Below are 27265 nucleotides of genomic sequence, written 5' to 3'. Positions count from 1 at the left end.
CAGGTGGGTTGGTATCAAAAGGGTTGATCTTCTCAAATATAAAATATGCAAACTTAAAATCATAACATATATCATCAAGCAATTAACCTGACACTTCCTAAAATTGCTGGCCTTGTGACAAAAGTTGAAACCATTATTACTATTATTATTATTATTATTATCATTTTAATAGGCATGTGGCTTAGTGGTTAGGGAATTCAGCTCACGATTGTAAGGATGCGAGTTCAATTCCTGGTGACACTTGTCTCTGAGCAAGACACTTAATTTCACATAGCACCAGTTCATTCAGCTGGCAAAAGATGAGTAGTACCTGTATTTCAAAGGGCCAGCCTTGTCACACTGTGTCATGCTGAATCTCCCTGAGAACTATGTTAAGAATACATGTGTCTGTGGAGTGCTCAACCACATGCACATTCATTTCATGAACAAGTTGTTCCATTAGTCAGATCAACTGGAACCCTTGTCATTGTAACAAATGGAGTGCCAGAATACAATTTATTGTGATATTATTATTGGGGCTGTAAATGTGGCACAGATGATAATCTGTGTTGATCAGTAATTAATTTCATTGATTAATGATGGAGTTCAAATCCTATCAGTCAGTTTTAACACTGAATCTTATCTAAGTTTTGATCTGCAGAAACTATTTACTATACTCAGTTCAATAGACTACAGCTACTCCAACACATTGTGTGTGTGTGTGTGTGTGTGTGTGTAGGTTCAAATCATATTATGTGATAGAAATTTGTACAAGGTCATAGGAGTTATACCAAGTGACAAAGTAGGCAGAATGACAACAGAATTTTTTGTTTAGTACACAAGATGACTGCTTTTAACCCTTTAGTGTTCAGATTACTCTGTTAAATGTAATACTTTTTCACTCAAATTGTTTTGAATTAATCATGCATTATCTCATAGCTTTGAGGTTTCAATGATGTGATTGTTTATTTTCAGAATGTCAATGTAGGTTAGGTGTGAGAGGTTAGATATCGCCAGTTTGAATATAAGACATGTAGAATATCAGGGCCAGATATGGCTGGTTTAAACAATAAAGGGTTAAACAGTGAAATCAACTTCTCATTTAAACTTCTTTATGCTTTCATAAGTTAAATAAGTACAACTTACTACCAGAGAATATTAAATTAGGTTGAGGAGAAACAAGGAGTATATGTATACATTGAAATGAGGAGTAACAATTAAATGTAATTAATAAATACAAACTGCAACTGAAGGCAACATAAGATCTTGAGGGAGGGGACTAGTTGGGTACATTGAACCCAGTATTCCACTGGTACTTATTTTATTGACCCTGAAAGGACGAAAGGCAAAGTTGACCTCGGCAGAATTTAAACTCAGAATGTAATGACAGACAAAATACCACCAAGTATTTCAACCAGTGTGCTAATGGTTCCCATGGCCACAATCTAATGACCAAAACAAATAAAAGATATGGTTATGTGTTTAAGAAATTTACTGTGCAACAATGTGGTCTTGGGTACAAAGTGTACTGGGTGCTTTTACTTGGCATCACTACCAGCGCTTTTTATATGGCATCAGTACCAATACTTTCTAAGTATACACACAAACACACATACATGTGCACACACACAGACACATTATTCTGTTACTGGTGGGATAAACAAAAGAGTATGCCATCCAGTGAGAGATAAATATTATTTAATAAACACAGGATTTTAAATGTGAGCTACAAGTTTCATGCTTTAATAGTCAGATGAGTTTGTATAGCATGCTAGCCAAAGCTAAGCTCATCTGATTATTGTCCTAACAGAGCATAATAATAAAAGTGCCCACGTTCAAATCCTGTGCTTATTAAAATGATTACGTGACCGTGTGTGTATCGTTGGCGATTTTTTTCCCCTCTGTCTTCCTTTCCTTGGATCTTTCCTTTACCTATGTTTCTGATGAAGAGCTCCACTCAAAACGTTAAATACTCCTTTCTTTCTTTCCTTTCCTGAGCGTCCAATAACACTATACTTGTTCGACGTCCTCGCCTTGTTGTTTTCTCTTTGTGTTTTCATGTTTGGATTAACTATATGAGTGTGTGTGTGTGTACACATACATACACACATATAACAAAATAGGAAATTGGAAATTCTCTGGTATTATTTATTCACCATTATATGTTTCATTTACCAATAGGAATTACAAAGTATTATTTTATTTCTCAGAAAAATTTCTCATAGGAAATTCTTCACATGTCTTACAAGAAATTCTAATAGGGAATTGCTTACATAGACCCACAATTCATCGCCTGTTATGATCATTTTCAAAAGGTTTTTGTCTTCCTTGACCCAATCAATGAGATCCTGTACAGCTAAAACCTGATTTTCTTTTTGAGACAAACACACTCTACACATTTTACTTCCAAGAACTGCTACAAACGGTGGAAGTGAGTGAAAATGTCATAACAGAGTTCACGGTCAGTCAATTTGCACCAAGCAGCTTCACTGTGTGTGTGTGTGTGGAGAGCATGAACATGCTTTTTGCCATTTACTTATTACAGTTGTTGGACTCTGACCATGCTGGGGCACCACTTTGAAGGGTTTAGTCACTCAGATCAATCCCAGTACTTAATTTAACTCTGGTACTTATTCTATCAGTTCTTCTTTGCTGAAGTGCTAAGTTATTGGGATATAGACAAACCAAGACCAGTTGACAAATGGTGGGAGGACAAGCAAACGCACAAAGACAAACACACACATGCACACACACACACATGCACACACACACACAAAACACACACACACAAACATATATATGATGGGCTTCTATACAGTATTATCTACCAAATGTTGGCTCAGGTCTAAAATAGAAAACATTTGCTCAAGTTGCTGCGCAGTGGGACTGAACCCAAAATCCACATGGCCACAAAGCAAGTTTGTTAATTACACAGCCATACCTACACCTAGATATGTATATGAAGCTCAAGAATACATGAATTATAAATATAGGTGCTTTCAAAACCCAAGTGAATATGAGAAGCTTTACATATATATATATATATATATATATATAAACACACACACACACACACACACACACACACACACACAGATATATTTACAAACTATAGGTGTATATGTAATCCAAAAAATGTTCTATTATTAAGCCTTTCATTTTGGATAGCATCCAAACAAGCTAACACTTGCGTTGTAGAGGTGGTTGGCACGCCAAAACTTACTGCACAGTAACGCTGCATCAAAACAGCAGATCTTATTATGCAACATGTAACATTTGAAGCAGAAAAAAGTCAACAGATGACAAACCATAGCATCTTTCTGATTATATGCAGATGCATATGGGAGTCACTGAAGGATTGTGGTTGATCTCAGAAAATGGGATGATGGCCAAAAGAGAGTGGGAGCCAACAGCAGCCTTTGTGTTGTTGATGATGATGGTGGTGGATGTTGTGGAAATGATGGTAAAGATAGTGATGACAATGATGATTGTGGTGGTGAGGCTGATGGTTATGGTGCTGCTGCTGTTGATGATGATGATGATGATGCTAACAATGGTCATGGTAACCTAAGCAGTTGCTCACAATGAAAATCAGCCTTCGTTACAAGGATTTCAACATTTTCAGAATTGCAACTGTGGGTGTGGGTTCAATTCAGACCTTGTCCCAGTTCTTCTATCTTTTATTGCTGGGGCACTGCCTTGAAAAACCGATAGTCACATGAATCAATCTCAGTACTATTTTCTTTTCTGAAGCCTGGTGCTTATTCTTTTGGTTTCTTTTGTCGAACTGCTGTGACTTAGTGGTTCGGCAAAAGAAACTAATTAAATAAGTACTGGCCTTAAAATAAGTCCTGGGGTTGGTTTGTTTCACTAAAACTCTTGAGGGTAGTATTCCAGCATGATCACAGTCAAAAAGACTGAAACAAGTAAAAGAATACAAACACTCCCACATACATACTTTGCAACCACGGTGCAAAAAAAATTTATGTGTGCACAAAAGGTTAATTGCATTCAATATGATAATAAATAATTATACTTTAGACATAAAGCGATAAACTGGCAGAATTGTTAAAATGCTGGGCAAAATGCTTATGGAATTTCATCCATCTTTATGTTCTGAGTTCAAATTCCATCAAGATCAGTAAAAGAAGTACCAGAGGGGGTGATGTAACTGACTTACCCTTCATCTAAAATTGCTGGCCTTGTGCCAAAATTTGAAATGAATAATTGTACATTATATACATAATGAAAGCACCAGTTCTTATCCAATCACCAAAATCAAGCAATGTCGAGTTTTATTAGCACTTAAATAAGTGACTGCCCAAGTGAGTGAGTAAGCGTGTGTGTGTGTGTGTGTATGACCATCCATGTTTGTTTATGTCCTGTAATTTAAGGGTATGACAAATAGCATTCAGAAAAATAAATACCACACTTAAAAATAAGAACTGGGGTTGATATGATTGATTAAACCTTGAAGGTGATGTATCATGTTGGTCTTGGTCTAGTCACTGAAACCAGGCCTGAAATTTGTAGTGAGGGGGCTAGTCAGTTACATTGTTGAGTTTACTGGTTCTTATTTTATTGAACCTGAGAGGATGAAAACCAAAGTCATCCTCAGCAGAATTTGAACTCAGAACATAGAGCTAGAAGAAATGCCACTAAGCATTTTGTCCTGTGTGCTAATGATTTTGCCAGCTTGTTGTCTTAACCCTTTCGTTACCAACCTGGCTGAAACCGGCTCTGGCTCTGTGGTACAAATGTCTTGTTTACATAAGTTTTGAATTAAAATCTTCCACCAAACCTTAGCCACAATTTATGTTCCTAACACTAGCTGAATGATAACTAAGTTATTTTACTAAATTCTTTATTATATTTAAAATAAACTGAAAGAAACACAGAGCATCTCAAAATAAATAGAGTAACGAAAGGGTTAAGATAATAAATGGACACTTATATGTTTAGTGCACACGTACTTTGGCCACAGGAAAAAAAATCAAAAAAACCTTTCATGTTGCAAGACTTTTACACATGCTGGTTACTAAAAATAAGATGTATAATCAAAGTGGAAGCAGACTGAATGTTTAGGAAGCTCTGCCTTAGAGTAGCTAATATCTTCATGTTTCAAAGCCCATATTTCTGTTATCTTCAATTCCCACTTATCAAACCTAATAAAAGAAATAATTACGATGCACTAAGATTGATTTGGTTGTGGTTCAGCTTTGGGTTAAACCCTAACTGAATAGGACTTATGATCAAAGATGTCCTGGCTTTACCATTTAGTATTTTTTTTTCAATGTGTCTCCCAGGACTACATTGATATATATTTCTTTCCTTTCTGGACATGTAGCCAACTCTGCCATTAGCAGACCCAATGTTTGTAATTTCATTGCACTTAAACAAAATAGATGATATACCATTAATCCAAACATCATTTCCACTTAAATACCTTTATACTTTATACTTGCTCTCTCAACCATCAACTTTGTGACTAACCCAATTATTTCTTGAAACCTATACCTCAGACAGCAACCAGCTCCAGACTATTATTGTGAACAATACTGGATTCATTTTGATAATTCTTTCACATATAAACAAATATTGTGACTATCTAGGGTGTGGGTCATCCTATCAGATGTGTAGACCATCAGCTTCTCCAATGCTTTCTTCTACAGAAATGAGGATGACATTCATTCTGATGCTGACATGTTGTCATGAGGCAAATAGTATATTATAGCATGTTCAATGGGACTTTGAAATAAAACATCCTAACGATACCAGATCTCTTTTGTACTCCAGTTGATTTTCAACTCAAAAACTTCAGAGAAAGGATTTATTAATACAATCTGCCCCAGTAAAACTGCTTGTACTAGTTTATTTGTGCATTGTAGACCAGACATACCAATCAGTACTGAGGCGTGGAATGATATCTTCTGTGTAAAGAGATGCAGCAAAGCAGGAAACAGAATTTCCTGTATCATGCAGATCAAAAGAATGCTAATGGATAATAAGTACCCAGGCTGGTTTTAAATCAATAAGTTAGATTTGTTCAAATTGGGCCTCGCACCAAGAGAGGGCCATGTGCATACACTTGAACAGAGGACACTATGATGAATCTTTAAGTATATCATTGTGGATAATAGTGAAACCTCAAACCCTCAATGCTTTTTGGCTGGGGCTGGCATACTACACAAAGCAAAAAACACTGATCTTCAGCTTTGTAGAGTAGGAGGCCCCACTGACAGTTCTCTAATTGGGCTCCACACTTCCTAGCACTGGCCATGTGAATATCCAGCATCCTTTACAAGTCACCAGACTAATATTAAACCACCAAAGAATGTTCATATCTCCAAACAACAGTATTCCTTTCTAAAACTGTCATGCTTTGATTATAGAATCACTGTTGCAATCTGTCATGCAATCTGTAGGTGGTGGGGTGTGTCTAAATATACAACCTGTACATGCTGGGTCTTTTCTGAAAATATTCTTGTCATAGAATTGGTTTACACATAGCAAAAATATATGTGCACTGGCTGACTGCCATATCAAAGATGTAGACGTGTTCATGGGCTTATGTTGTGTACTACATAGCTTGAAATATAAGTGGAAGATTTTACATCAGAAGTACTATCTGAAAAGTGCATATCCATGTTAAAGAACACATTCACACAAATTCTCCTGTTAGAAACCATTTGGAAAGATGGAACAACCAGGATATCAAAGCCACAAAACTTCTAATTTTGTGCACATTTAAGATTAATTTCTATTTTCTCTTAATAAAGGCCTTTATAAACCTAAAATGCTGGACTATTGAAATGTAAAATGGTTCTTGCTTCACTTTCATTTTCACTCCTTTATTTCCAACTGATAATAGCTTTCTGAAAACTAGAATATATATATCAGAAGCAATAGAGTGACTTAAGGACTGAGAATTTCTTGTGTTGACACTTATCAATTGTACAAAACTTTCAGCCACATGCCACTCTGTTGTTTCTGCTAAATATCAATAAAAAAGATATACATATACTCATATTTGAGTTATGTTTTTCCTCTTTGCATCACAATGCCTATATATATATATATATATATATATATATATATAATAGTGTATAAGAGTTTATACATGGAGATGGAAACCAGCATGTGGATTCCTTACATGCTGGAAAGGGCAGTCAAAACCCAAACAACGAAAGAGATATTCTTACATTGCACATTGCTTGTAGGACACTTGAATGAATAAAACTCTCAGTTACCCTATACCCATGAGTTTCACCATTAATGATGAAATAAATCAATTAATTAGTCAATCAATTGATTAATTAATCATCCGTGGCTCATCAGTAAGGTCGCTGGCAAATGCATAATTATGAAACTATAATACATACCGAAAGCACGAAGTATACATGTGCACACTTAGTTCCAACTTTATACATCACGAATTCAAATCAAATGCCCCTAATCAACATACAGAGTCAGAATAGTACAGCAGTGAATAAATTCACCATATATTACCCAACCATAGAATTTAAATATTTATATAGCTTATATATATATATATATATATATATATATATATATTATAGGGTCATCCCATAAAGAATGCAGTGTTTTTATACTTCTTTACTTTTTCAAAATTAAGATAAAGTTTGTTTTTTTTAAATCTAAAATACACTCTCCTTCATTTTCTACAATGCTCTTCCATCTATCTGGTAGACTTGCAAGGTCCCCTCTTGTAAAATTCAGTTGTCTGTGATGAAAAATACTCCTCCACTACTGTTCTGAGCTCATCTACAGAATTCATATTTTTTCCATCCATATAATTTTGAAGATTGTGGAGCAAATGAGATGGGGTAATGTCTGGTGAATATGGCAGGTAGCGCATTGTTTCCCATTCAAACTGCTCCAGCTTTTGGAATGTCATCCTTACTGTATGTGGCTCAGTATTATCCTAATGGAAGAACACCTTTTGTCTTGAAACCAAAGATGGTAACTTTTCTTCTAGTGCAGACTTAAGCCACTGAAGCTGTTCGCAGTAGAACTCCTTTGTAATTGTTTGGTTTGGGTTTAAAAGTTCAAAGTGGACAAACCCTTTCATATACCACCAAATAGATAATACCTTACGTGGGTGAAAACCTTTAACCTGGGATGCTGGTGGTTCTCCTTTCCCTACCCACTGTCTTCAGTGCTTGTCAATTTTATAGAGAATCCATTTCAGTCCATAAAATGTCCATTTATGAGACATGACAGCAAAGAAGAGCACACATTCACTCTCTGCATGCGATTAGACTCAGAAAGTTTGTGAGGAACCCATTGACCCAATTTGCTGACTTTTCTGATAGCATGCAAGTGCCAATGAATAGCTGAAGGACCAAATCCAAGCTTCTCTGCTAGTTCCTTAACAATTATGATGAGATTTTGTTCCACCAAAGTGTGAAGGATGTCCTTGTCAAGCTCTACAGGTCTTGCAGGATGAGGCTTGTCTTCTAGGTTGCAGTTTCTGACTAGGAATTTCTGGAACCACCATTGACACTGGCTTATACTTATTGTCCGATCCCCATATACTGCACTTTCACTAAGATTAAGCACAAGGTAAAATTACTACCTGCTTTTATATCAAGTTGATTGTAGGTAGTTTATTTTGTTTCCCTCCGACATTTAGTTCATGCAATTAAAAAAGCTGCATTATTTATGGGATGACCCAATACACACACACACACACATGTATATATTAGTTAATACATTTTACATTTATAACTCATGCTATAAGGCACTCCACTATATGTGCATCACACACACGATGGAAGAATATTTAAACTTTACTGTTCATTTATGCATGCTTGGTTATGGTATACCTCATACTTTATAACGACTCATTGAATTAAGAGGGAGAGGATACATTTATGTACTGAGAGTATTAGTTGGGGACACTCTCACTCAATAAGAGTTAGTAAGGGACATTAGGTGTGATATCCATGTCCTCCTCTAAAGTTGACAAGATGCCATTCTTATCTTTAATCACACACACACACACTGACTACCTAAGAGGGGTTAAGTGATCTGAGTTTGAAGTCTGCTCATGGTTTAGCATCTCTATGATATTTCTCTTTCAGTTAGTCACCATGCAGAAGGGGTATAGCCTGCATTTATAACATCAAATTTAGCCCACCCTGAAGATGATGCGGCTAATTACAATTCATTACTTATGGTATTTTAAACATGAATCATTAAAACAAACACAAGATAATGAGAACCATGCAATGCAAGAAGACTGTTATAAAATTATTTAGTGTTTGTTCCATGTGATTTAAAGGAATCCTTTTTGTTCATTGCTTCATGTTGTTTAACCCCAGGTCATCATTAATTTAAGAGACCTGTAATCAGACATTCAAAGCCTTCAAGCCACAAAACCCTGTGTTCTTTTTCAAACAGTATATCAAATTGCATATTACCCAAAATGTGCTGTGTCATAGAGTAACAAACTTGTGCAGTTGGCAAGATACATAGAGTCTCATTTACAAAATACATCACTCAACAAGCTTAAATATTGCTTCATTTAAACTATTTTACAAATCTTTGTTTTACATTGAACATTATTTTACAGCTCCAAGCTATTTTTATTGCTGCTTAGCACCAGTTCAGTCCTGACTGATGAAGACACCTGAGGTCAAAGGTGCTGTATCAGTGACTATCCAATTCTATACACACACACACACACATATATATCTCATCATCATCACTTAATGTCTGCTTTCCATGCTGGCGTGGGTTGGACTGCATTGTTTAAGGTGTCCTTTTCTCCCTATTTTAAGACGGCAGAATGTGATTTGAAGAAGATTTAACTGCTATTTTTAGCAAGTTCAGTAACCACATTGAAGTTCCTCCGCTAGGTAAATTCATAAGTGAGATAAAATGGTGTGGATGACGAAAGAAATGAAATTTAAAATTTATTTTTCTGGTGTAAGGGAAATAACTCAAACATTTTTTTTCCCCTTTATTGGTCCCATTTTTTTTAAACAGAAACCTTTTTCAAATTCCACAACAGATAACAGTAACTATAGCTCTTCCCCACATCAGTACGAATGATTTAAAGAGAGTGTGAGAGACAGCGTCAATACCCCCACTACTTACACTGTACTGACATGTTTTGTCAATTATTTAGTCTTGATTCAGTAGACCTTTGGTTAAAAGATGTTCCAGCTGTGTCTATCCCACGTGTTTTGCAGACAGCACATCATCACAACTATCATCATCATCAATTAACGTCCATTTTACATGCTGGAATGGGTTGGACTGTTTGATGGGAGCTGGTAAGGTCAGGGGCTACACCAGGCTCCATTGTCAGTTCTGGCATGGTTTCTAACACCAGCCACTCCACAGAGTGTCATCGTTTACTTGTTTCAGTCATTAGACTGTGGCCATGCTGGGGCACCACCTTGAAGAACTTTTTAGCTGAATGAATCAACCCCAAAACTTTTTTGTTCAAGCCTAGTACTTATTCTATCAATATCTTTTGTTGAACCACTAAGTTATGGAGAAGTAAACATACCAACACCAGTTGTCAAGCAGTGGTGGAATAAAAACACAAAGGTACACACACACACACACACAATGGGCTTCTTTCAGTTTCCATCTATCAAATCCACTCATAATGTTTTGGTCTGCCTGAGGCTATAGTAGAAGGCACTTGCCCAAAGTTCCACACAGTGGAGAAAAAAGCAGCCAAATGTCCTTCAAATCAAATTTGTGCCATCTTAAAAAAGAGAAGACATTTTGGATAATATGCACTTTGATACACTGTTTGAAAAAGAAGACAGGGTTTTGTGGCTGGAAGGCTTTGAATGCCTGATTACAGGTCTCTTAAGTTCATTACTTAAGGTATTTTAAAAGGTGAGGGTTGGAAAGCATCCTGCCTTAAGACCCATCCAACATGAAAAAAAAATTAAATTTTATATGTTTGCATCCAGAGATGCATAACCAAATCCAAATCCTGTCCTTCACTTTTCATCTCTTGAGAGTCAATTTTCCCTTTCATTTCTGTCACTAACATAGATATGGTGAAGAAAACACGAGACAATCATGATCTGGGATGGCCATTAATCATAATTAGCAATCAATAATGAAAGTGTTCTAATATACTAGTTTGACTATTGTTGCATGCTTGAAGCATTGTTATACGGAAGTAGAAAAAGTGAAGGAAAATAAAGACAGCTTCTAACAATGAACCAGCAGTTGGAGAATTGCTGCTACTGCTGTTCACCCAAATGCTGAGCAGTTTAAAATAAAACAATGAAAATCTATGCAATTAGACATTTCTTGGACTGCTTTCTTTTGAGGATAGACCTTTGTACCTGAAATACAACGGTTTTTGTAAAATATTCTGCACTGATAGAAGCTTTAGTTTTCCTTTTCTTTTTCTACATTAGTTTGATTTTGAGTGAAGATCAACACTTTACACAGAAAATGCAAGAGTCTGTGATATAAGTAAGAGCAGCATGAGGCAGTAGAGCATTATATTAAAAGAGCAGATCATCCATCGGTGAGAATCAGAGGGTAAGTTTTCCTCCATATAATCTGAGCCCCAACTGAATATCAGTAAGCACCCAGCATAGTCTTCAGCTATTGTTCAACAAACTAATAATGGATCTTGTGATGCTTGTTCAGCCTGCTAGGAAAAACCAACTTACTCTTTCACAAATCACAGTCTACAACTGGGAAAAAAGAAAGAAAGAAAGAAAGAAAGAGAGAGAGAGAGAAACACTATGGTTAAAACAAAATCGCGGATGGTTGTGGACAGAATGATTTTGATCTAGGTCCAGTCAATTGAAGCTGACTTAAGTCTAAACAACAATTATAATTCCTTTACTCTTCCTCCAATTATAGCTAATTACTGCTCTTTAATCAAATATTGATATCACTGACATACCACAGAAAGACAAAATGGAATAAGCAGGACAAGAAGAGACACATGAGGCAGAGAGTTAATGGTGAGGTCACGCGATGTGTGATGAAAGCACTTTGACAGACATACAAGCTAAAAATAATACAAACAAAAACTAAAGAGAAGATCAAATAAGTAGTGCATCAGTTTAATAGGCAAAAAGGAAAACATGGCCATCCCCAAGTATAACAGATATATGTTGATTTAGCAAAAGAACAGAGGACCACCACAAGGTCTAGCCTTGTATTGTAAGTGGCTTGTGTATCTCAATAACCTTGAGAGCTATGCCAGTGGAGTGAAAGCTCCTTGTAGGACCTCCCATGCTGGACAAGTCAAAGGTTAGAGGCTGGACAAAGGTGAACTACCTCTTCCCAGATATAAAATTGGTCTTTGTGGAGAGCTATGCCAGTGGAGTGAAAGCTCCTTGTAGGACCTCCCATGCTGGACAAGTCAAAGGTCAGAGGCTGGACAAAGGTGGACCACCTCTTCCCAGAATAAAAATGGTCTTTGTGTAGGGTGAACACCCTTATCAGGGAAAAAGCAGAGTTACAGAAAGCATCATTGTCCATTCAAAACCAACAAGACCTGGGAAAGGAAAGAGTGCTGAGTGACGAACAGTGAAAAAAAAAAAACTGTTGCTGATGGCCTATCTGCCCCATAGGGAGCAGAGGGCTTAAGTAAGTAAATATAGGCACAGAGGCAGCATGTAGTTAATTAAATCAACTCTATTGACAAAGTGTTCAGCTTTAAAAGTTATATTTCTTCATCTCCATAAAATAACTTATTCTATTGTGAAGACTAAACCAAATCTAAACTCCATCTTCGGCAGTCTTGGCATTCTGAGTGAAGCTGTGTGTTTTTAGCACAAATCTCTTTGAGCTGTTTCTCTGAGACAAAATATTGGTTTCAAATTTTGGCACAAGGCCATCAAGTTCGGGGGGGGGGGGTAAGTTGACGGCATCAACCCCAGTCTTCAACTAGTACTTATTTTATTAATCTCAGCAGAATTTAAATTCAGAATGTAAAGATGGGCAAAATACTAAGCATGTTGCCTGGCATGCTAATAATTCTAGCAGCTCATTGCCTTATCTCTGAGATAAAATATTACAGCTAGTTTGTGTACATATAATGAATATTATACATACCAGTATTTTAATCTAAGGCTGTTTCAAGTGCATATATTAACTTAACCCTTTCATTACTGTATTTATTTTGAGATTCTCTGTTTCTCTCTCAATTATTTTAAATATAACAAAGAATTTAGTAAAAAAAACTTAGTTATCATTAATCTCATGTTAGGAACATTAATTGTGACTAAGGTTTGGTGAAAGATTTTAATTCAAAGCTTATGTAAACAAGACATTTGTACTACAGAGCCAGAGCCGGTTTCAGCCGGGTTAGTAACGAAAGAGTTAAACTTTGTTGATACACATCATGTCCAGTTTTCTTGGATTCCATTGTTTCATTAGAGTATTTCTGGTTACTAATTATATTGGCTCAACAAGAATGATAGTCAAAGACTTATCTCCTTGTAGAGTCTGAATTCAGAACACAGTGGTGATGAAACTAAACTTTTAACACGATTTAACAAAATATTAACAAGTAAGTGTAAAGCTTTCCCATTTCTTAATTTTATTTTTATAAATCTCTAATTGAGCTGTAGCCAAAAACTAAGGCAATTCTGCTTTACCGTCACTGATACCCCCAAGCTTTATTTAAAGATGTAATGCTCAAACTCAAGATTGCCAATGCTGATATCATCATCCTATTTCGAGTTTTAATCATTCAGCTGAGATACACACATCTACAAACTGTATATCCAGAGCCTGGATTGATAAAATATATTAAGCCACTTAAGTACATACATACATGTATCCATATAGACAAATTCAAACAGACAGCTACCTATATAATATGATTCATGGAGATTATCATAATCAGTAACGTTTAGGATTTCAAAAATATTACTATATGAATTTTAAAAAAAAATGAAAAAAGATCTAAAAAAAAAAACTTTAAAAATAAACATTTGATGATAATGCTCAATGATGTCATAACTAGAGTGCTACCAGTTACAAGACAAGTAATTTTGGAAGCACACTTTAGCCACCATGGGTAAACAGTCACTATTAAAATATATATATATATATATATATATATATATACACACACACATACATACATATAAACATACATGTGTACGCACACAAAAACATACATGCATATGCGTCTATCTACTTACCTACCTACCAACCTATTTGTCTATCTATCTACCTACCCATCTATCTATCTATCTATCTATCTATCTATCTATCTATCCATATATATATATATATATATATATATATATATATATATATATATATATATATATATATATAAGATTATGTAAATCTATTGCTTCTTTATCTCCTCCTATCAACTGTTTGTCAAGTTTATTCTACTTAAACTGTATATTTATATTTCCATGTGTATGAGAGTAATGGATAGATAACTGACTGTATGAGTATGTGTATTTGTGTGAAAAAGAGAAAGAGTGATCGAGATAGAAAGAGAATGTGTAAACATGTGTCATGTATTTAGCATCTATCAACTACGTAGCCTTTATCATTTTCCCCATCCTGGAACCGCTACTTGCCAATTTCAACTTTCCTTTAACCACTCAAAACTTCTTATGTTAACTCTCTCTCTATCTCCCATTTTCCCACTCTCTCCCCCTTTTACTCTATGTGATGTAAAGCACGAAGAGAGAAACCAGCCAACCACTCAACAAACATTTCTATCGGCTAGGCGGCGAGCTGGCAGAAACGTTAGCATGTCGGGCGAAATGCTTAGCTGTATTTCGTCTGCCGTTACGTTGTGAGTTCAAACTCTGCCGAGGTTGGCTTTGCCTTTCATCCTTTCGGGGTCGATTAATTAAGTACCAGTAACGCACTGGGGTTGATGTAATCGATTTAATCCCTTTGTCTGTCCTTGTTTGTCCTCTCTATGTTTAGCCCCTTGTGGGTAATAAAGAAATATATTATTATATTATTAACATCATCATCATGTTCATTATACAACTATAGTACATAAAAATTTTTTTAAATGCCTCAAGCATATACAAAGTTTCCTAGCAGCAATATGCCATTTCAGCATTTAAATGTGTTTTATATTAAAATCTGATACACAGAAGAATATCTAATTCAGCGCATGCCAATAAAAAAATAGCTTATAAATCATTGACCGAGTGGTTGCAATGAGAAGAGTATGTAGCTTCAAGAGTAAAAGAAAAAAAAGATAAAAGAAAAATATTTGCTCCATTAACTTCTAAACTCTCAGAACTATCTACTTTTGTATATTTTTGTGCCAAGTAAGAAAGAAAATCGTTGTACTATTATACTGTGTAACATGATTTTTGTCCTTGGAAAGCAACTGTTATTTCCTATTTGTTTACCCCTAGAAAGTATGACAAATGGCTAATATTTCCTTCAAACCTTACTTTTGTTACATTTATTAAAACCCCAAAGAATCCCTTTCAACACATGGCTACGAGGCTCCCCCACTACTCCTGTTCATATTCTGTGTTTAATTTTGATTTGTTTATGAAAGTTTGTATAATCCTTTAAGTACCGATAACACTGTGTAACATGATTTTTGTTCTTGGAAAGAAACTGTTATTTCCTACTTGCTTACTCTGAGAAAGCATGAAAAACAGCTAATATTTCCTTTAAACTTTACTTTTATTACAATATTTGTTCAAACCCCAAAGAATCCCTCTCAACACATAGCTTTAATGCTCATCATCAGTGATGTACATGTTGTCAGCCACTAAGGTACATTCTCAAGTGTTAAGGTCAAGCAACTGGCAAGCAAAACTGTGATGTTGAGCAGAATATTTGCTATAACGATATTTCTGCTTCAGCAACTCAGTACTGAATTTCTGGAATGTAATGGAAAATAGGTCAGTTTCAAAACATTGATGTCCAGGACACAAAACCAAAGTTTGAAGGGAATAATAGTTATTTCCTTTGATTTTAAGATAGAAGCACAAGGTTAGCAATTTTAACCCTTTCATTAACAACCCAGCTGAAACTGGCTCTGAGTACAAATGTCTTGTTTTCCTAAGTTTTGAATTAAAAATCTTCCACCAAACCTTAGTCACAATTTATGTTCCTAACACTAACCGAATGATAACTAAGTTATTTTATTAAATTCTTTGTTATATATAACGTAATTGAAAGAAACACAGAGCATCTCAAAATAAATACAGTAACAAAATGGTTAATGGAAAAGATTAATTGATTACATTGACCTCAGTAGTTAATAAGTACTTCATTTTATTGAGACTGGACAGATGAAATGCAAAATTGACTTAGGTCAGATTTGAACACAGAATGCAAAAAGCCTGAAGAAATATTGCAGGGCATTTTATATACTGCTCCAATGATTCTACCAATCCACTGCTCGGTGTGTGTGTGTTTCTTATGTGCGTGTCCCTCCCTTCCCACCATTACACTCCTTGACAATTGGTGCTGATTTGATTACATGCTTTAACTTAGCAGTTCAGTGAAAGAGACTGACAGAATATAATATAAATCTCCACCATATCTGCCATGTTCAACATGGCAACAACGTAATCTATCCAAACTTCAAAAATGAGTTCCTATAGTGTTTTCTTTATCTTTAAACACTATAGGCAAGGTGTAAGAAATGACAAATCATAATAACAGATAAACTAACACAACACACCTACAGGATTTATGGGTAGGGCACAATAGCCGACTACACCCTGTTTAGTAAGAGACAACACAAGAGAACTGCATAAATAATATGGCTAAAAATACTACACAAAACACATTATGAATAGCATGTGTGTGTATGTGTGTGTGTTATGCGCATACTGGTAATAGATATATGGAAGAAAATATTCCAGAAGAGCCAACTACAGTGAGCTGAGTGTTTGGCAAGTGGTAAAGAAATCTAGATTTTTGAGTTTGGATACAGGCAAAGGCTGAATCTATATGGAATGGCATGAGTTCCATACTGGTAATACTCTATGGAAAGTACTATGGAATCTAAGAGGGAAATGAGGTGGGGAGATACGTAAAGAAAGCAATAAAAGGAAAATAAATAAAAAAAGGTCAAATAATAGCTTTTGCTGTTTCTTTTTGATTTAAAAAAAAAATTAAGCATAAAATCAGCAATTTTTTTTTCAGATAAAAAGTAAATTAACTGTTTAGAGCAAACATATTTGCCACATGTTTGTATATTTTGTAACAATGGGGGAGGGGTGGAGAGAAAGGAAAAAAAACAATATGGTCCTGTCACTACAAGGTCCAGTCCTTGTGGTGTGGTGTCTTAATAACTCTGAGAATTATGCCAGTGGAGCACAACCTCCTGGTGGGGGTCTCATATACTGGTCAGGTCAAAGGCTAGGGGAGAGACTAATATGGACCACTTCTTCCCAGGGGAAAAGCCAAGGTACTGAAGCATTAATGACAATTCAAAACAAACAATATAAGGGAAACAAAGGCCTTCCTGCAGGGAAATGTACAAGGAATATGGAGGCAGACCTAAAAAAAAGTAGGGATTCAATTGGATAGAAGCGAAGACAACTCAAGAGTTGAGAAAAGTGCAGAAAAGTTGTCAATGGCCTATGACTGTAAGGTGTGAAGGGCTTAAGTACAATGATGGTCTTTGGAAATATGTATTTTTTTTTTTACTTTCAATAAAATAGTCTTGATTGAAAATGCATCTTGTAGCTCTCTCTCTCACACTGTTCAGGAAGCTCTTGCTATGTTTCTTTAGGCATATAGAACAAATATATATGTGTATGTGTGTGTAGCATATTATTTATATATATATTCCCAATTGCAATTAGCAATTTCTTGGAAAAAATCCCAAAACAGACGAAATGTGTGTTTGTGAACATGTATTATATATACACCCACACACATGTGTGTGTGTATATATATATATAATATATATATATATATATATAATATATATATATATATATATATATATATATATAGAGAGAGAGAGAGAGAGAGAGAGAGAGAAAGCGGTGGGCAAAATGGTAAGATATATTTCTGCATGCTGTAGGATTAGAATGCAAGTATTTTGGGAATGCAACTTGCCTTGTTGGATAAGAAGACAACATTTTCACACACATACACACACCTACACTAGAGCAACTTCCTCACTTTCAATCCAGTCACAACTCTGCCTGTATGTCTCACACACACACACACACACATGCACAATTGGCCAAAAAGTTACTCAACACTGGTGTGATTATCTATTAGAATTTTATAATAAAAAGACTTAACACAGCAGAAATAATTAACTGAGTTGATTTCTAGAGACTTTTTGCCATTTGGATTTATATTTTACACTCCTTTACTGAGAGGTATATTAATGGTAAATATAATAAATAAATAAATGTGCCCTTTTAAAGCCTAGCCAGGCTCATGGGCCCAGTTTCCCGGTTTCAATGGTGTATGTGTTCCCCAGCTGGACGGGACGCCAGTCCATCACAGCGTTACTCATTTTTGGCAGCTGAGTGGACTGGAGTAACGTGAAATGAAGTGTTTTGCTCAAGAACACAACGCATCGCCCGGTCCAGGGATCGAAACCACAATCTTATGATCATGATGCTGACACCCTAACCACTAAACCATGCGCCTCCACAATGGAAAATATGTTTTACACATTTTAAACTGAGTGGTACCTTGTGCAAATGTCTTCTACTATAGCCTCAGGCTGACCGAGGCCTTGTGAGTGAATTTGGTAGATGGAAACTGAAAGAAGCTTGTTGTGTGTGTGTGTGTGTCTCCTTGTGTCTGTCCACCACCACTGCTTGACAGCCTGTAAGTTAGTGGTTCAGCAAAAGAGACTGACAGAATAGGTACTAGGCTTTTAAATCCACCGGGGTGGATTCATCTAACCAAAATTCATTTTTTTTTTTAGCCTAGTATTTATCCTATTGGTCTCTTTTACCAAATCACTAAGTTACAGGGATGTAAATACACCAACACCAGTTGTCAAGTAGTGGTGGAGGACAAACACAGACACACACATGTATGTATCTATAACAGGCTTTCCAGTTTCTGTCAAGCAAATCCATACACAAGCTTTTGGTCTGCCCATAGCTATAGTAGAAGACACTTGCTCAAGGTGTCACACAGTGGAACTGAACCTGGTGCCATGTGGTTTGCGAAGCAAGCTTCTTACCACACAACCATACCTTGCTTGTATACACACACACATACACACGTCACATAAAGCTAATGATGTATTTTGCAGAGTGACATGAATCGGATAAGGTTGAAAATAACTTGGGTTAGATAGAATGACATAACTTGTCAGAGAGCAGAAATGGCAATGTGTCCGGTGCCAACATTCCTGAATGTGGTTTTATACAATAAATTTTTCAGCTTTTCAGAAATTACATTTTTGTCATTTCATTTCATTATAAAAAAAAAAAAAAAAGGAGATAGAATTTATGTTGTTTCTCCATCCCCCTACGTTACGTGTTGAAAATAATTTCCAGATGTCATCGACTTCTACATGGTCATCCAGTTTGAGAGAAACAGCAAGTAAAATCTCTACCAAATCTCAGACCACTGGTTTTAGATAAAACGGAAAAAGGAAGGATATAGTGGATAAGGAGATCCTAGATACATTGCTTGTGAAAAATAAAATGAGATGGTCATGGTTGGAATGCTTTTTGATCATAAATCTATTTGATCAGGGCTGACCCAGGGTAAACAATAAACACAAATTTAGGAATTGCTTTAGTTTCTTAACTTTTTGTTAGTAACATTCTCTTATTGCACCTCCCCCTCTAATCCTTATAAAGGCTTTGTATTGTAATAAAGGGTGATTGATTGAGATTGAGGGAGTTGATAATATAGAGGCAGGGAGTCGATCAAATACAGAAACAGTAGAAGTAGTGAAGGCACATGGCTCAGTGGTTAGAGCGTCGAGCTTACGATCGTGAGGTTGTGAGCTCGAATCCCGGACCAGGTTGCAAGTTGTGTTCTTGAGCAAGACACTTTATTTCACGTTGCTCCAGTTCACTCAGCTGTAGAAATGAGTCACAGGTGCCAAGCTGTATCGGCTGTTGCCTTTCCCTTGGATAACGCTGGTGGCATGGAGAGGGGAGGCCGGTATGCATGGACGACTGCTGGTCTTCCATAAACAACCTTGCCCGGACTTGTGCCTGGGAGGGTAACTTTCTAGGTGCAATCCCATGGTCTGTGTCGTGACTGAAGGGGGTCTCAGGAGAAGCAGAGATTTAAAATAACTTAATTCAGGAGTAAATGTGTGTATGCATGTTTATTCGTTTACTTGCTTCAGTGATTAGACTGTGGTGTGGCCATGCTGGAGCACCACCTTGAAAAGTTTTTAGTTGAAGGAATCGACACCAGTACTTATTTTTTGTTGAAGTCGAGTACTTAGTCTGTCGGTCTCTTTTGCCAAACTGCTAAGTTATGGGGAAATGCAAACACACCAACACTGATTGCCAATCAGTGGTGGGAGACAAACACAGCCACAAAGACTCACACACATACACGATGGGATTCTTTCAGTTTCTGACTACCAAATCCACTCACAAGGTTTTGGTCAACACAAAGCTATAGTAGAAGACACTTGGTGCCATGCAATGTGTGTGTGCTTATGTGTCCCACCACCTATTTCTTTACTACCCACAAGGGGATAAACACAGAGGGGACAAACAAGGACAGACAAACGGATTAAGTTGATTACATCGACCCCAGTGCGTAACTGGTACTTAATTTATCGACCCCGAAAGGATGAAAGGCAAAGTTGAACTTGGCGGAATTTGAACTCAGAACGTAATGGCAGATGAATTACCGTTAAGGATTTCGGTATTTCGTCTGCCGTTACGTTCTGAGTTCAAATTCCACCAAGGTTGACTTTGCCTTTCATCCTTTTGGGGTCGATGTGTTTACATCCCCATAACTTAGTAGTTCAGCAAAAGAGACCAAGAAAATAAGTACCAGTCTCAAAAAATAAGTACCAGGGTTGATTCATTAAACCAAGATTATTCGAGGGAGTGCCCCTCTATGGCCACAGTCAAATGATCGAAAGTCTAAATGTTATTTTACTTTTCTTAAATTGAAAGGAAATGCCACAAAATATAAAAAATAAAACTATTTCATTTCAATTTATTATATTCAAATATATCTTATTTAATCTAGTCAACTGTTGAATGTTGGTGTGCGTTCCTAATCAACAACTCTTATCAATCAACATGGTTTTTACATACACACACCTATATACACAGAAATGAAAGGAAATGTAGGTTGAGATGTTTATGTCTGTTTCAAGGGCACTGGTGATGATGCAAGTGAAATAAAATATCTACAACCAGGAATTACTATTAAGTAACCACAAACTGAAGCAGCCAGCAGCTTGCTTTTATCGGTTGGTATTTGTCATAAAGGTATGGCATAATACCGTAGGTAATTATACTTTTATACGCAATGCTATAATCATTTTATACACATTAGCATGAACAAATTGGAGTCTATCATTTTGTACTTTGTCAAAGAGTCTGAGAGAGAAAGAGGAAGAGAGAGAGAGAGGGAGGGAAAGAGGAAGAGAGAGTGAGAAAGGAGGAAAAAGAATAAGGGGAGAGAGAGAGCGAGGGAAGAGAGAGAGAGAAAGGAGGAAAAAGAATAAAGGGAGAGAGAGAGAGTGTGTGTGTTTGTAATTAGAAAAGACAGTTGGGGAAAGGTTAGAATGAATAATGTGTATGTGTGTGAGTCTATGTATGTATGTTTGTATGTATGTGTTTATTATTAGTGTTATCTGTAAGGTGGCAAGCTGGTAGAATCGTTAGCACACCCGGCAAAATGCTGAACAGCATTTCATCCATCTTAACATTCTGTGTTCAAATTCTGCTAATGTTGATTTTGCCTTTTATCCTTTCAGATCAAGTACCAGTCAAGTACTGGGATTGATTTCACTGACTATCCCCCTCCCCACAAATTCTGGGCCTTGTGCCTATAGTAGAAAGGATTATTAGTGTTATCAGAAGGATTGTACTAACATAAGAAATGGAGATGCCTTACAGTACTTAGTTTTGGATCTTTGTTTTGAGTTCAAATCCTACCAAAGTCAACTTTACCTTTCATCCTTCTGGAGCCAATAAAATAAAGTACCAGTTGAGTATTGGGTAGATCTATCAACTGACCCTCTCCTTTCATATTTCTTGTCAATGCGATTATGTTAGAAACCATTATTGTTTGCACAGGGTTTGGTCTTTTCCAGTTCTTGCATGATAGGATTCTTGTATTGAAGGATTAACTACAGCTAGGGACTCAGAGTTAATCATCACCATTAGCTTTTTTCTTTTAATCACCATCATCACCATATTCCATATTGGCATGGATTGGACGGTTTGACCAGATCTGATAAGTCCAGAGATTGCATCATGGTTTCTAGGTTTGGTTGCCCTTCCTAATGCATGCCACTTTACAGAGTGTATTGAGTGCTTTTTTCATGGGGCCAGCACTAGTGAGGTAGCCCTTGCAAGACTAAGATCCTTTTCAACTTTATGCTAGGTGATGAAAGGTTACACCAGTGGTTCTCAAATAGGGTTCATTTTGTCGTAAAATAAATTGGTTATAATTCAACAATATGCAAAATATCTTAACAATTTCTTTTATATAATTCCTAATAATCCTCTTTTACTCTCTTTTACTTGTTTCAGTCATTTGACTGTGGCCATGCTGGAGCACCGCCTTTAGTTGAGCAAATTGTCTCCAGGAGTTATTCTTTGTAAGCCTAGTACTTATTCTATTGGTCTCTTTTGCCAAACTGCTAAGTTACAGGGATGTAAACATACCAGCATCGGTTGTCAAGCAATGCTAGGGGGACAAACACAGACACAGAAACATATACACACACACACACACACACACATATATATATATATATATATATATATATATATATATATATATATATATATATATAGAATTATTATTGCTATATATATATATATATGATGGGCTTCTTTCAGTTTCCGTCTACCAAATCCACTCACAAGGCTTTGGTCGGCCCGAGGCTATAGTAGAAGACACTTGCCCAAGGTGCCACGCAGTGGGACTGAACTTGGAATCATGTGGTTGGTAAGCAAGCTACTTACCACACAGCCACTAGGACTTTTTTTTAACATGGAATGACTATGATGGTCCATCCAAGTAAAATGGGAATGAAAGGGGTCCATAGGTAAAACATGGTTGAGAAACACTGGGTTAGACTATGAAGGAGAGGGTTGGAACAAGTTTCTTGCAACAGAAGTGAGATACATGGCTGCTGACATTAGACAAAAGTGGGCGGAAGTAATTGGTGGGGAGCTGGAAAGAGAGATAAAGTGAGATAAAAACAAAAACCAAGTTTGTTTTGTCTGCTAGAAAATAAAGAAGCCACTGCATGCCAGAATGCCTAACAGCTCAGCCAATTAGAGTGTGTATGTGTGTGTGATATTTCATAGAATAATCCAAAATCTATTACTTTCTATTCGTTTTTAGTTTTCAGCTTCTAATTAAAACAAAGCTCACCCCATTCTATTTTTGAACTTAAAAAACAAAAAAAACAAAAAAAAAACAATAAAAAACAAAAAAATAACCAAACATACTGTAGAATTATAACAATACAAATTCTGAAATATTCTCAGGAAAACGAAAATTTTTGGATTGAGTCAAAACTTAACAGAAAATGTCAGATAAACAAATTTTACAAAATTTATTTTTAATTCTAGAGTACTCTCCAACATTTTTATAATATTTGCAGTATCCTTTATCACTTCAAAAAAATGGACACGTGAATATTTTAATGCATAAACTGATAACCATTGAGAGCTTTCATACTAAAAAAAAATAACCTTCAAAATGTAAATATTTTGAATGAAAGTCTTATGGGGGGAAATAACAATGTCATGACAGAGGAAGGAAATCTCTAAAACTGGACTTAAAAAAAAAAAAGAAAAAAAGAAGCTCTTTATATTACTGTACTGGTTGTTGCACTGTGGATCAGAGAGTGCAAAGGCCAAGAGTCTGTGTTTCAGAACAAGCTTTTGCTGATTCCTATGTGAACATACAAGGAATATGTTCTGATGAATATTGGTTTCAAATATCGACACAAGGCCAGCAAATTCGGGGGAGAGGGTTAGTCAATTACATTGACCCCCAGAGTTTAATTGGTACTTATTTTATCAACCCTGAAAGGATGAAAGGCAAAGTCAACTTCTGCGGAATTAGAACTCAGAACACAAAGATGAATGAAGTGCTACTAAGCTGTTTACCCAGCACGCTAATGATTCTACTGGCTCGCCGCCTTGTTCTAGTGAATGTTAATGTATATTTTGTATATCAGACAAAAGAGCCAGGTGAGCAATCATTGATAAAAAAACAATAGTTAAATAAATAGGCGCAGGAGTGGCTGTGTGGTAACTAGCTTGTTTACCAACCACATGGTTCCGGGTTCAGTCCCGCTGCGTGGCACCATGGGCAAGTGTCTTCTACTATAGCCTCGGGCCAACCAAAGCCTTGTGAGTAGATTTGGTAGACGGAAACTGAAAGAAGCCCGTCGTATATATGTATATATATATGAGTGTGTGTGTGTCTGAGTTTGTCCCCCTAGCATTGCTTGACAACCGATGCTGGTGTGTTTATGTCCCCGTTACTTAGCGGTTCGGCAAAAGAATAAGTCCCGGGATCGAGTTGCTCGATTAAAGGTGGTGCTCCAGCATGGCCGCAGCCAAATGACTGAAACAAGTAAAAGAGTTAAAAGAGTAATTATTATTTGTAACATTCTTACAAGATAAACTATTTAAAAAAAAAAAAAAAAAAGAATATGAGAAATTGATGGATAATATTATCAGAGTATATTTACAGCTGAAGCACTAAAAAAAGCCCAACAAATTGAATAGAATTTGCAAAAATTGTTTGTTGAAGAAGTTTGTTTTACAGCTTTTTCTTTTCTTTTTTCCCCTTTTAGTTCTTCATTCAAGTAGAATGTGTTACAGCTGTAGTAAATAATTTCAAGTAGATTGGCAAAAGTAGTAAATGTAATGAACCTTGCTTAAAAAGAGCTTAATGCAATTTCAGAAAAGTACAGGTTGAAACAATAGGCTTTGGGCCAGTAAACCACCAGCTGCTTCTATGTTTATTGAAGAACAATGATATAAGAAAATGAGATGACAAAGGAATAAATGATTATCTTATGAACTGCATTAGTTTACAGGTGTTTCTGCTATGAGGTGCAGAGTAACACCTTATAGCTTCATCAGAGCCTCAGATATGAAAAGCAATTTATTTGAGAAAAGAATTACATTTACGCATATATACAGGAAAAGCATTACCAATGAGAAAGCAAACGTGTACATGGGGGAATATATATATATATATATATATATATATATATATATATATATATATATATCATCATCATTGTTTAATGTCCACTTTCCATGCTAACATGGGTTGGACGATTTGACTGAGGTCTGGCGAACCAGATGGCTGCACCAGACTCCAATCTGATCTGGCAGAGTTTCTACAGCTGGATGCCCTTCACACATATATATAAATTTAAAATAATAAGGGTGAAGAATTGAATATTAATTTGATTAATATCAATTTAGAACCAGTGGTCTAGCATATTAAAAACTGAAGATTCAGAAACATTATATTACATACATATAAGAGGGATGACTACTACGTGGACATCCATTATGCTAGAAGTAGATATTATATGTATATGTGAGTGTGTGTGTGTGTGTATATATATATATATATCATTGTTATCATCATTATTTGACGTCTACTTTTCCATTCTTGTATGAGTCAAACTGAGTTTGTCTGAGATGCGTTTTTCTATGGCAGGGTGCTCTTCCTCATGCCAGCTCTCACCTTTTTCCAAGTAAGATAATGTTTTCCCCTCAGCCATGCATGCCAAGACATGTTCTTTCAGAATATTGGAGATGAATGACATTGCTTGTATAACAGTGATGCTCATTTTACAACTATCATGCAATACCAAGTCAAGGAGATACAAACAAACACACACACACACACACATATATATATAGAGAGAAAGAGGGGACTCTGAAATATGAAAATACTGTCCAAGAGCGTCAGTAAAATTAAGAAGATCTTGTGTTTTATATAATTTAAGGTAATTTAGGTAATGTTTTTCTTAGCAGCAAAGATAATTGATAAAATTTAATTTTCTACTTTGTCTATTATTTCAAGCTTTTGAAAATAGTAAAAACAGGATTTTTTCGTCTATGATCTTAACCCTAGTATAGCTGCTAGGAGCTATTTATTTTACTATGCTCAGAAAACAGAAACACAAAAGATCTCAAATGGAATTCAACACAAAATACAGCTTTAGTCCTAGAAACAGGATTACATTGCTTAACACAAAACCAAAAATATCTATATTCAGATGTAAGAATAACTTGTTCCTTTGTTCTTGTCTAGAGACAATTCTAAAGTTTGTAGTGTTTTGGTTTAGCTAATTCTTGAGCAACAACAACCACTCTTCTACTTAACCATTATATCATTTATTTAACATGTGTAGGTGCAGGAGTGGCTGTGTGGTGTGAGAAGTTTCCTTCTCAACCACATGGTATTAGGTTCAGTCCCACTGTATAGCACCTTAGGCAAGTGTCTTCTACTATAACCCTGGGCCAACCAAAGCTTTGTGATTGGATTTGGTTGACGCAAACTGAAAAGAAACCCATTATATATATATGTGCTATATATATGTGTGTGTGTGTGTGTTACTGTGTCTTGACATCATGTGATAGTTGTAAGCAAGTGTTGCCATCATGTAAGTAATGTCTTTCATTTCCAATCCTCTGTGAAATTGTGAAACAGGTGAGGGTTGGTGTCATGAAAAGCACCTTAACAGAAGACAGAAACTATAATACTAATGGTTTCTTTTAAGGCAGGTAGAGCTGGCAGAATCATTAGCATGTTAGGTAAAATGTTTAGCAGTATTTCCTCCATCTGCGTCTTCTGAGTTCAAATTCAGCCAAAGTCAGCTTTGCCTTTCATCCTTTCGGGGTCAATGAAATAAGTACTACTTGAGTACTGGGGTTGATGCAACTGACTTTAGCCACTTACCTGAAACTGGTGGCCTTGTGCCAAAAACTGAAACTAATATTAATGGGTTTTTTTCATTGGTACAAGGCTATATATTTTAGAATAGTGAATACAGTTGACTTATATATGTGACAAGCTTCTTTCAATTTCTGTTTGCCAAATCTACACACAAGGTTTTGGTCAGCCCAAGTCTGGAGTAGAAAACACTTGCCCAAGTTTT

General features: G+C 36.0%; 1 protein-coding gene across 5 annotated transcripts in view; it reads right to left on the bottom strand.

The window, feature by feature from the left end:
- The window catches only part of LOC115218760 (protein neuralized), a 466873-nt gene that overhangs the window by 6649 nt on the left and 432959 nt on the right, over nucleotides 1-27265 (bottom strand). The gene's annotated exons all lie outside the window — the stretch shown is intronic.

The sequence above is a fragment of the Octopus sinensis genome, linkage group LG14 (assembly GCF_006345805.1).
Source record: "Octopus sinensis linkage group LG14, ASM634580v1, whole genome shotgun sequence".
Taxonomy (NCBI): Eukaryota; Metazoa; Mollusca; class Cephalopoda; order Octopoda; family Octopodidae; genus Octopus; species Octopus sinensis.
Note: the sequence above shows the minus strand (reverse complement) of the source record. Positions and strands in the feature narration are given on the sequence as shown.